Raw genomic sequence first — 11,988 nt, 5'->3', positions numbered from 1 at the left:
CCAAGGCCCAGCCATTGCAAATGTCCCTGCCTTTACTATTCAGATGATTTCCCAATCTGATTTTCTTCATCAGAAGTCGTCATTCAACCCTATGGCATTCAGCATATGTGGGTAGACACTGCTGCTGGATTCAATGCCCTGACAAGCATTCTGTTAGTGAGACATTTGTAAATGCTAGGGGGCCTACCAGTGGACAACTTGGCAAAATCTTTGTGGCCTTGCCCACCCTGTATCTAGCCCTCCAGTACTGTACAGGGTGTTTGGAAGCCTAGCACAACTTTTCAAAGAAAATACCGCGAGACATCATCTCTTTCATTGTCTGTCATCTTGCACATCAAACTCCTCTTTTACTCATCAAGGAATTCTCACATAGCTGTAAAAGCTACTCCCCCACTCTACCCCTTGTATTCTCTACAGAGCTGCAGGTGCCTCTTGGAAGTGCCGCATTCCTACCCTTTTCCTTTCCTGCCTTTGCTTTCCATTGTTATTAGAAGCGTAGCCATGGAGAGAAATCTGGTGCAGATTGTGACTGCAGTCATTTCTGATGTTTCTCCTACAGCCTAAAGAGGATAGGATTTGGTTTCCAACCTGGCTGCCTATAGAAAAATAGCAGAATAAATTTAAGGTGGCGAGTCCTGAAAAAGCTCCTTTTGTGAAAAAGCTCTCTGCATGGGAGGGGTTGCCGATGAGGGGTGCTACCTTCAGAAGGGGCAGTGGGATTTTCAGTGACCTTGACTTAGATCCTCACAGCAACTACTGTAAGAGGCAACCATTTGGAGGCATCATTGGGGAATCATGAACCAAAGGCCCAGCCCAGGGCAAACATTCTGCCTCCTCCCTCACAGAGAAGGCCTTTCCTAAGCCCTGTGTTTGGGGCTGGGTACCACAGCTGTTCAAGGCATCTGTGCATTTTGGCTGCCTCTGCTGCCTGCCACTTGCAGCGGACCACCTATCCTGCCTGGCGCTTTTGTGAAGGCCAAAGAGAGAAGAGGCAGTATAAGCTGGAATGGTGGAATGTGCCTAGAATCCTAGCATTTAAGAAGTGGGATGAAGAGTTCAAGGCCAGACTTGGTTACATAACGAGTCAGCTGAAACTACTTGAGACCCTATCTCAAAAGAAGAAAGGGGGAGGGAAAAAAAAGGAAAGAAAGAAGCCACGTGAATTCTATGGAAACTGAAGAGTGTTCTAGGCACGTTGGATGGTGGTTGTTATCTGCCCACACCTTCCACAAGTGTGGAAGCCTTGGATAGCCTTGATTTATGCACTCAGTGCTTCCACAAAGTGAGCGCTAGTGGGATGCTCCACGCCGGTGCTTTTGTATCTTACGTTCCTTTGCTAAGAATGTGTTTGGTTCTGGTTGTAGCCACTTTTCTTGTTGCTGTGACAAAACACCCAACAAGCAGCAACTTTAGAAAAGGGTCTGCAAGGTGGTTTAGTGGGTAAGGACTCCTGACTATGCAATTTCAGTTTCCAGGGCCCAAAGTAGAAGATCAGTCTCATAAGTTGTCCTTTGACTTTCATTTGTCAGATATAACATGGGCTACACACACACACACTCACACACATACACACACTCAATTAAATTTTAAATATACCTAAAAGCATATGTTTTCTATTAAAAAGAACTAAGGAAGGGTATATTTGGCTCACAGTTGAAAGTAGGGTCTATTATAGTAAGAAGCCTTGGCAGCAGGAGCTGGAGGTAGTTGGTCACATTGTGTCTAGCCACAATTAAGAAGCAGAGAGAAATAAATACCAGCTCATTTCTCCTTTCTATTCAGTTCAGGACTCTAGCCCATGAATGGCATTGCCTGTATGTAGTCAGGAGGGGTCTTTCCCTTTCTTTTAAACTAATCTAGTTAATCAGTCCCTTGAAGGTATGTCCAGAGTCTTGTCTCCCTGGAGTTTCTAGTTTCTGTCAAGTTGACAGCCAATATTGTCAATATCACCACACTTCTCTAACACTTGTTATGCAAACGTTCCAAGTGTCTCAAACATCTATTTCCTATAGAAATTCCTATCCAGTACCCTGGAGCACATGGGTGGCATTCCTACCGTTGTCCATTTGCTCACAGATTTTCTACCCTTGCTTCCTATTGCACTAACCCCCATGACCAAACAGAAGACCTCTTTATAAACTAACCAGGAAGCATCTTCCCATCTTCAAACAGTTCTTGAGTTCCTGCTGATGTTTATTTAGAGAGGCCACGGTCACTATGATGAGGAGTAGGCTCTGCAATCTGATGGTTTGGGTGGGGTCCTGGTTATACCTCTGCCTGACTGCATGACCTTGGGGAAGTTAAAGTCTCTGAACATTGCTTCCCTCAGCTTAAAATACAGACATAATGGGTGTCACTTACACAGTGCCTGAGTCACTGTAAGCACTTGATAAAGGAGGGATAGCATTATCCTAAAGCATTTTTTGTATGCTGCCATGTAATTGCTGTGGTAGCAAGGAAAACTTTGTTTTATTGTACTAGATGAGGGAAATGAGGCTTAGAAAGGTTAAAACTCAGGCTGGGATAATAACTTAGTTGGTAAAGTGCTTGGCTTGCAAGTTTGAGGACCTGAATTATATCCCCTTGGACCCAAATTTTAAAAGGCGGGCATGGGCTGGAGAGGCAGAGACAGGTAGATCTGTAAATATCATGGACCAGTCAGCCTAACCTACTAGACAAGTACCAGACCAATGAGAGAAGCTATCTCAAAAACCAAGATGGATAGCATCTGAAGAAAGTAGCTAAGGTCATTCTTTGACCTCTACACACACGTATACACACACACACACACACACACAGTTAAAATATATTTGCATGAGGTCACAATTTGGTGGTGAAAACTGGATTCAAGATGAAGTCTGTCTTTGTGGAAACAACAGGTGTCTCAGTGCTCTAGCCAACCTTCTCTAATGCCCTCTGTACTCACGTGGTCCACTCTATGTGGGTCCTTTTCCTTCCCATGGGGAAAACGTGCCGTTTAAGACCTGGCTATCCCCTGAACTTAGCATCAGCACTTGATTCCTGTAAGTCAGGGGCCTTCCAACAGAACCAGGTGAGAGCTTGTCCCCAGGCTCTTCTACCTTAATCTACCAATCACATGTTGATCTATGAAATCTGACATTCATACACTTCCTATGAGACCATCTGAATACTTTCTCTATAGTTCAATACTCTCTGTTAATATAATTTTTCAGAGCTTCACATATATTCTTTCCTTTCCCCCCTCCCTTCTTCACCCCCTGTATTGTCCCCCTCCACCCCGGTTTTAAATTTTTTTTTATATAGTTTTATACTATAGTCTAGGCTGGTCTGGAGCTCATAGCTGTCTTCATGAATCAACTTCCAAAGCTAGGCAGTGGTGACGCACGCCTTTAATCCCAACACTCAGGAGGCAGAGGCAGGAGAATCTCTATGAGTTCGAGGCCAGCCTGGTCTACAGAGCTAGTTCCAGGATAGCTAGGGCTGTTACACAGAGAAACCCTGTATCGAAACAAAACAAAAAAACTAAACGATAAAACAAAAAGGTGGAGATGTACCGGGCAGTGGTGGCACACACCTTTAAAACCAGCACTTGGGAGGCAGAGGCAGGTGGATCTCGTGAGTTTGAGGCCAGTCTGGTCTATAGTGTGAGCACCTGGTTTCTTATTTATATTTTCTAATTTCCTCCCCAGCACAACCGGTAAGAAAGCTGCAACTACCTCCATTTTACAAAAGAGAATTTGAGACTCTTGGTAAGACCAAGAGAGTGGGAGAACAGCCTTGATCTTGGGTATGTTTGATTCCTGTCCAGGAATTTCCTCCCAGAGCACAAGGCTCTTATTCTCTTGAGGAACCTTAGTGACCAAGAGACTTAGCGCTCTTAAACCATCTGGTACAGGCATCCTCTCAGCATCCTCTTCCTCAACTCATTAACAGAAGCTATGTGCATAATGTGGTTAGCTAATCTGCTTATTTATTGTATGCGTATGGAAATGACTTGAAATTTTTCCTCAGCATCATCAGCCATCAGAAAACGGGGAGCCAAATCCCAGAAACTCATGAGTTATACATAACAAATGTTTTCAATCTTGTTTTAATGATGAATAAATCTTTGTTTGATCTATCTGAAAATTGCCTGCTTGCTTTTCTTATGGTCTTTAATATTCTATATGTTCCCATTATTAACAACAGTTAACATTCAATAAATGTTAACTGCAGAGCAGTTACTGTTCTAAGTAATTTGACTCCTAATCAAGGTGGCAGGCAGTTATTCCCTCACTTTATAGATGAGGATACAGAAGTCTAAGGGCACACAGCCTAAATGATAGAGCCAGGATTCCATCTCAGGCCAGGCCAAAGTTATAAAAATTATTTTGCTAAATATCCATTTATAAAGAAAATTTCCCCCCAAAGGGAGCATGTTAGTATAGTGCTAATCCAGTACAAATCCAGTACAGCTACAAATGTAAGTAATACATAATTATATTCATACATACACACACAGATATAGATAGATATAAATCTTTGTTGTTGTTGTTTTCTGAGACAGGATTTCTCTGTGTTGTTTTGTAGCCTGTCCTGGCCCTTGCTCTGTAGACCAGTCTGGCCTCAAACCCACAGAGATCCTCCTGTCTCTGCCTCCTGAGTGTTGGGATTACAGGTGTGTGCCACCATGGCCTGGTAGATATAAATTTTTGTAGAGCTGAAGACTGAACTCAGACTGAAGTATATACTCCAAAACTCACACATATTGTTAAAATTTTTAAAAATTTAGATTTGCTTATTTTTAGTTTATGTGTATTAATAGTTTGCCTGTATGCATGTATGTACATCACATGTTGATACCCTGAAACTGGGGTTACAGATGAACATTGAACCACCATGTGTGTTCTAGGAATCAAATTTGTGTCCTCTATAAGAGCAACAAGTGCTCTTAACTTCTAAGCTGTCTCTCTAGCCCTAGCATAAATTTACTGAAAGTTATATTTGAAGAAGTAAAAGGAAGCTAAGTAGAATTAATTTTAATAGTATCTTTTATTTAATTCAATATATCCAACATATTATTTCAACCCAGCCGCACTGCAAGTATTCAGTAGCCAGGTAGGGGCCACCATTGAATGAAACAGGTAAAAGCAGACTTTGTAAATTTTTTGTGTTTTATCCTTTTTTTTCCTATTTCAACTTTAAAATTGGGTTTTGGTTTAGAATTGGATCAAACAAAGCTATGCTGATGGAAATGTGCCCTTTGGTAACTTGATGAACAGAGCAGCAGTGTAGAGCCGTGGAAAGAACAAGCATTAGGAGTCATGAGATGTCTGTTTGAAGACCCATCTTTGTCACCAGCCAGGGATGTGGTCAGAGAATCCTTCAACTTCCATTAGCTTCTGTCTTCGTGATAAAAAAGACATAATAGTCTATGATACTTAAACGTATTTCCATCTTTAAAAACTCCTGCTTGCAGCAACATTCTTTTGAGGCTTTCGGTATACCCACTCAATGTTTCTTTATGTCATGACTTGTGCGAAGGTGGGGGTTGTTTTCCACAAGCCCAGAAGTGTACCTGGTACATTGCAGGCAGTAGAAATATTTGTTGAATGACTATAAACCCAGTCTTCCTTTGAGGGAGTTTTGAGTTATTGCCAGAATAATTATAACAGTCTTAGGAATAAATTATATATTTTATTTCCTTTATTATGGTGGATGAAAATCTTCACAGGATATGTTCTGGAGGAGATACTTGGGATTCAAAACTGTTTCCTGATCCCGTTAGCAAGTAGGGTGGTGCTCAGCCATGGGCACGGCTGTCTGGAGACCTCCACAAATGGCCTCTTATTACATGCTGTTCTGATGCTGCAGAGAACTAAGACTCTAAATAAGACAATGACCAAATCTGTCTGTGGGCCTATGAATCAGAGCAGACCCAGATGGAAAGCCAGATCCTTGGCCTCCAAATGCCCTCAGGAACCACATTTTGTGGCAGAGCTCTGTAAAGCCCCCGCATGCAGAGAAAAGGAAGCAGATATGGGATGGAGACCTAGCTTAATGAAAAGCATCTTATGAAGAGAATAGGCCTGCTATTTCTGTGCGATATGCAAACCAAAGCCCAGGGAGAAGAGAAAAAGACCAAGCTATTACTCTTCCCCCTCTTTAGACATCTAAGGCTACAGCTACCACACGGAGAGATTCTGACCACAGACCCTATGGTGTAAAAGGGTTGGGACAGTTGAAACTGCTACCCTGGGAAAACCAGAGCATGTGACTGAGTTCACCAAGCTCTAAGCCACCCACCTCCAGGCGTCTTGCAGCCACATCTGAAGGTAAAGCATTAGCTGTGATGGTGTGAGTCCGGACAGGAACATGATGTTTCCCTAAGACTGGCTGACGTCCACAACAATGAAAAGTTTTATCTAGGTGTTAAGAACTTTGATGTGAAAGTCTGAGAATGGGAATAGATGAAAGGAGTCTCCTAATAATATCCCTGTTTTGTCAGCTCTGAATGCACTTGGTATTTAATTTTTTTTTAAAAAAAAGTAGAGGCTTTTTTCTTCTTCCTTTCTTTAAAAAAATCCACTTTATTGCTAACCAGACTTAAATTCCTGTGAAAAATTTCCACTCTAGGAAAAACCCCTGTTTTTACACTGCATTCTTTGGTAACCAGGTTCAAGCAACAAACCTTACCAGAATAAGACACTAAAAAAAGGCAGTATATTTGCTGAACTTAAAAGGCTTCTGTGACTTGTGTTTGAATTCTACTTTTCCCCTAACTTCACTCCTCTAGAATTAGATATGCCATTACATAGGACAGTCCGATTACTTCAGTTTTTGCTTCAGCAGTAGAAGAGGAAATGTGGCGAAGATGTTTGATGTTATTAAAGGAGTTTAATAGATCCCGATGGAACCTAAACTCCCTCTTGTGTGGTCTCCGGAAAGCCCCTTTCCTCTTAAAGCTCACCTTGTTTGCTCACCTTGAAAGTGGGGATAACACTACCTCCTAGGACTGTCAGGATTAAATGCATTCTTGCGTGCAAACAGCCCGATTTAGAAAATGTTTCCTCTTATAATGAGCCTGTAAGTCTTTAAATAGGGATTGCCGATGGGCTTATTCCAAATGATGCGGTGAGAACCTCTACATCTGTTTTCTTCCACTCTCTTCTGTGATCAGCTGTAAGGAAATCCTCACAGAGGCGGTGGCCCTCAGCTCTCTCTGTTCCCTACTCCTTGAAGCTGGCAGGCAGAGGCCGGTATTCCAGAACCTTGGATAGATCCACGCCTTGGCTCAGCCCCTCCTCCACCAAGGAGCTGCTAGTTGAAGGAGCTACAGCAACCTGGGGCGATTTTTGCAGCGGAAGAGATACTCCCGATATGAATGCAGTTTCTTGCATACACAGCCACAGTGTCATTCATGATCATATTCTTCAATATGGCCAGCCTGCCCTCCTGGATATTTTTAAGGAGTCTCTTCTCAGAAAGCCCTAACTCCACCCATAAGAAATTTCAAATTTACAGTCCTTTTCTTTTTCTTTTTTTCCTATGAGTCCCCAAAGAACAAAACCACCACTCACATCTTCCTGTGTCTGATGGTATTTAATTTGTTGGATTCAGTACAAGGATTAAACTTTTTTTTGTTGTTGTTACTTTGTTTTGGTTTTTTTTTTTTTTTTTTTTTTTTTTTTNGTTTTTTTTTTTTTTTTTTTTTTTTTTTTGAGACAGGTGTAGCCATGGCTGTCCTGGAAGTATGTAGACCAGGCTTTGAACTCAGAAATCTACCTGCCTCTGCCTCCTTAGTGCTGAGATTAAAGGCCTGTGCCACCACCACCAGACTGGATTAAACATTCTTGATTAACCTCAAATAAAAGCAACAATGCATGAGCATGAGGAAATGCTTCACAGGACAAAGATTCAGGTATGAATGAAAAGAAACAAAGTAATTTTATGGCCTGTTGGTGATGTTAAGCACTCTTCTCTAATTGGGATATTCAGGTGGTTCAGCTTATGAGGTGATTTAGCTTTTCACTTGCCAATGCAGAGCACAACACACTATATGCAGGCACCTTCTGAACAGGCGAGGAAAAAATGAAGTCCTATTTTTACTTTATGATACTGAGTCACGTAGTTCAATGCAAATCACATGGATGCCAGAGTAAGAACAATGCCAGGTATTTAAATACCTTCCTTTGAGGAGCTTTAACAATCTTGTGACAGCGTGAAAGCTTTTCAGAGCAGCTCCAGAAGAGACACATGTCACCAGGCGGGCATTTAGGACTCGGGATGTCTCATCCACCTCCCCCACTCCAGTTCGTTCGTAGGAAAAGCCAGTGCTCAAGGGCCTTTTGAATTTAGTAATAGCCTCCAGAAGTCTGAAGTTTCTAAGCCACAATGTCAATGAGGAAAATAAATAAGGCTTGGTTTTGAAAATGTGTTAGCGACTGAGAAAAAGATAAAAAGTGGAATATGAGAGGAGGGGAAGAGTAAAGAAAGGTAGGGGAGAGGCCAGAAAGGTACCTGAACTTCTTTGACCTTGATAACTGCTTTCTATTTCTCAACTGTACAGAGACATGAAAGCCTTCAGACCCTCTTTTCCATGTGGTTGAAGACAGCAGCAGTTTTACTGCTTGGTGGCATTTGAAAGAACATAGACAAGAACAGCATCTTGGGAAGAAGGCACTTCAGTGAAAGAATGCTTACTTAATAGGTATCCAGGTCCTGGGGTCCATCATCAACTCTATGAAACAACCAAACCAAAACAAGAACTTCTACTCCAAAGGTAAACAGGAAATTAGTCCCAGCAGAAGCATGTGGTTTTACCTAACAATGCCCACACTAACACAAGCCTCTCTACACTACAGGGGATTAGTAGTGGTTGTCAAATTGTGCCTTGGTTTGACTTCCTTCCAGCAGAGGTCACTGTGGATGCTGGCAGTGGACACTTAAGGGAAAAAGACCAGGTAGGGTTGGCTGGCTGGTGGCTTCTCTGCCTGGTTCTTCCACAGTCCATAATCTATCCCCTTGATTTATATGAAGGAGATTATCTTGAAGCTGCATAAAAACCTTTGACATAAAAGTGATGGTGGCAGAGAAACTGGGGTCAATTGCTGGGACTCATCACTCGGAGAGGGTGTGTCTATATTCCAGGAGTGGTAAGACAGAGTCTCATTATCTAGCCTAGGCTGACCCCTACCTCATGGAAATCATCCTGCCTCTGTCTCTCGGGTGTTGGGATTACAGGCATGTGATCCCATGTGTTTGTACATGGTATTTTTAAAACCCCATCTGTGGTTACTAGTAACCCTAACTCTATAGCCTTTCCGACTCTGCTGACAGGCCTCCCAAACCTTACTCAGCAGCCAGTGGTAGGGCAGACCCTGGTCATTAGGGTAGCCCACTACAGCATGATAAGGCACTCCAGGGGATGAGGACTGATGACGATGTCAGGGTCAGATTTGGGGTCCTCAGGGGCTGAAGGGGCCACAACCTTGCAAAGTTTCACTGACTAGAACGTATCCAGTCCTTTAGCCTAGACCCTAGGCAGTTTAAAACTGCTTCTACCCTGAAGGCACGCATTTGGACCTTGGGTCAGCAATGTGGTTTGAGAGTTGAAAGGGTAACTCTCTTGCTCCCCTCTACCTCCAAGCTTAGTTCCTCTTCCTCCTTCTCTCCACCCCTCCCCCCTGCCATATGTATAGGCTCACCACAGCACGACACACAAGTGAACACTGGAGCACAGACGGACAGGACACAGTCACACACATTTTTCACTCACACTCTGATCCACACTATTACCAAAAAACACACCCAGACACAGAACCAAATTTGACCTACTATAGCTAATGGGGCATGAGGTTGAGTGGGTCCAGTCAGTATGCCTGTCTCACACATGTCCCCTAAACCCCTATCCTTCCTGTAAGGTAGAGTCCCTGGTCATCCCAATCCTGTGGTCACAAGTCCTGACTCTGGTAACCATCGCGCACACCGCATTCTTGGGGCAGGACCAACAGTGGGGTTCGGGCGTACAGATGGAAGCGGGGGGGGGGCGACTAGAGTTGAGTGTACGGTACAGGACCCAGCACAGCACAACCACCTCCTCCCTCGGGATTTTCCATCCCGGCTCGCGCGGGCCCGCGAGGAGCGAGCGCGCTTTGTCTCTCTCCGCTCCTGGCACGTTTCCGTGGAAGCTACCCGTGCCGCGCCCGAAGCCCCCCTTCCTCAGCCGCGCCCCTCACGCAGGCCAGCCAGGCATGCCTGTCAGTGCCGCGATCGCCGCTTTGTCCTCCGGCAAATGCCTGGGCAGAGCGCGAAAGCCCCTCACCTGAGAGCAGCTGCTGCACGCCGGGTACCAGATCCCCGCGGCCAGAACTGGGGCGCGCTCGGCAAGCAGCGGAGCATCCTCCAGGATCCGCGAACGCGGACGATGTTGCCTGGAGCTGCCGTATGCTGGCGAGGGAGACCACCGGGTCCTGCCCCTCAGGTGCCCATCCAGATCTGACTCCTCTCCTCAGGGCTAGAGCTCTAAACCCTGGGGCGTGGCGGGGCAGGGAGGATGATCTCCACTCTACTGCCTGGGACCTGGCTCTAGTGAAGAGGGCCTGGGAGATAAGACCTAGGAAGGGAAGGGAGGGGTCCCTTAGACTCTCACTTCCACCCACCTCCCACACCCAGGCTATTTAGACCTTAGGCGCGGCTCCATCAGAGAGGACCGGGAGCATCCATCAGTGCTTTCCTTCATAGAAGCAGGGTGGGGAGGGGTCCTCCATCCCTTCACTTTCTCCATTTCTCAAAAACAAATGCCCCGCAAAGAATTCAACCGGGTGCAAGAGGAGTCTAGGTTTATCCATTTCCTAGGATGCAAGGGGAAGGGTCTCCCTAATAACTAGAAACCTAGGAGAGTCTGAGAGGAGGGGAGGAGTCTCATTCATCACATCCCAATTTCCTTTTGCAACCTCAAACCTCTGGGATGTTATAAGGGAAGGATTCCCCCGTCTCCAAACCTCTCATCCCAGAACACTCTCCATCCCCAATAACCCAAGCAGCTTCGACTTTAGGGAAAGGGAGACTCCAAGCCTTTTTCATGCTCCCCCAGGAGAGACGGGCGAGGGTCTTCCAGCCCTCGTCCCTCGCATTCAAGGAACCCTTTTACTACACGACAAAACCCAGCCTCGGCTGCTCCGACCTCAGGCACTGGGCCACGGAGAGGCCCGCAGTCAGTTCTCCAGTTCCACGGACAGATGGTGTGGAGAGCGGCGAGGACACGTCCCGTCAACTCCCCAGAACCCCCTCTCCTCAATAAAACAAAAGCGAATCCTGCAGCACCCACCTCAGGCGGCGCTCAGGAGGGCGCTCAGCGCGGGTTAGCGCGCGGCGCCTCCCAGCTCCCCAGGACCCGGGCTTCCCAGCGGCGGCTCTCGCGGCGGTGACGGCTGCAGCGGCCACGGCTCTGGCATCCGGAGCCTCCCTCGGACTCAGCACCTGGAGCGGGGAACAGCTCCGCGCCTCATTCCGCCGACCCCGCCTCCCACTCGCCGCCGTAGCCAATGGCGATGCAGGCTCCGCCCAGGAGGCTGCCCATTGGGAGGTTCCGGCCCTTCCGTGGGGACCTTGTCCCCCGAGACCGCCCGAGTGTTTGCTCCGCCTGCTGGAACGTGTAGTCTCTTAGGGCCTTGGAGTGGGCTCGTGCCGCGGGCTGGTAAGCAGAGATGGACTGCATTTCCCAGAGTGCATTGAGAAGCCCTAGGCGAGGAGGAGGGTGGGAAGACTGTTTCCATAGCAAAGTCGGCCCCTTGGGCATGGCTGGAGAAGTGGGGCAGGCCCTGGGACCCTTGTAGGAATACACGTGACCTGGGATAGCCTCTTCGGTGACGGGTTCGGCTCTCTTTTTTTCTCGGTTCCTACCAGGGGACCCTGGGCCTCAGTTTCCCTGTCTAGGAAGAAGGGTAACGAGACAGCCTCGCTCCCACACTCGGTGGAGCCGAACGAGAGCGAGCCGTTTTGGTTCTTGCTCACCAGAGATGAAGA

At 46.1% G+C, this 11,988-nt stretch overlaps 1 protein-coding gene across 4 annotated transcripts in view; it reads right to left on the bottom strand.

Moving 5' to 3' along the window:
- The window catches only part of Smpd3 (sphingomyelin phosphodiesterase 3), an 83,168-nt gene extending 71,738 nt beyond the window's left edge, over window positions 1-11,430 (bottom strand). For 2 of the 4 annotated variants that reach the window (XM_050143961.1, XM_050143963.1), the window contains exon 1: window positions 11,291-11,424. The gene's annotated coding sequence lies outside the window, so the exon portion shown is untranslated. Of the gene's footprint in view, window positions 1-10,285; window positions 10,577-11,290 lie in introns of all 4 variants that reach the window. The other 2 variants (XM_050143960.1, XM_050143959.1) reach the window with 2 other exon arrangements.
- Window positions 11,431-11,988: the final 558 nt, after the last annotated feature.

The sequence above is a fragment of the Alexandromys fortis genome, unplaced genomic scaffold (genome assembly GCF_014885135.2).
Source record: "Alexandromys fortis isolate MF-2015 unplaced genomic scaffold, M_Fortis_MF-2015_v1.1 scaffold_1, whole genome shotgun sequence".
Lineage (NCBI taxonomy): Eukaryota > Metazoa > Chordata > Mammalia > Rodentia > Cricetidae > Alexandromys > Alexandromys fortis.
Note: the sequence above shows the minus strand (reverse complement) of the source record. Positions and strands in the feature narration are given on the sequence as shown.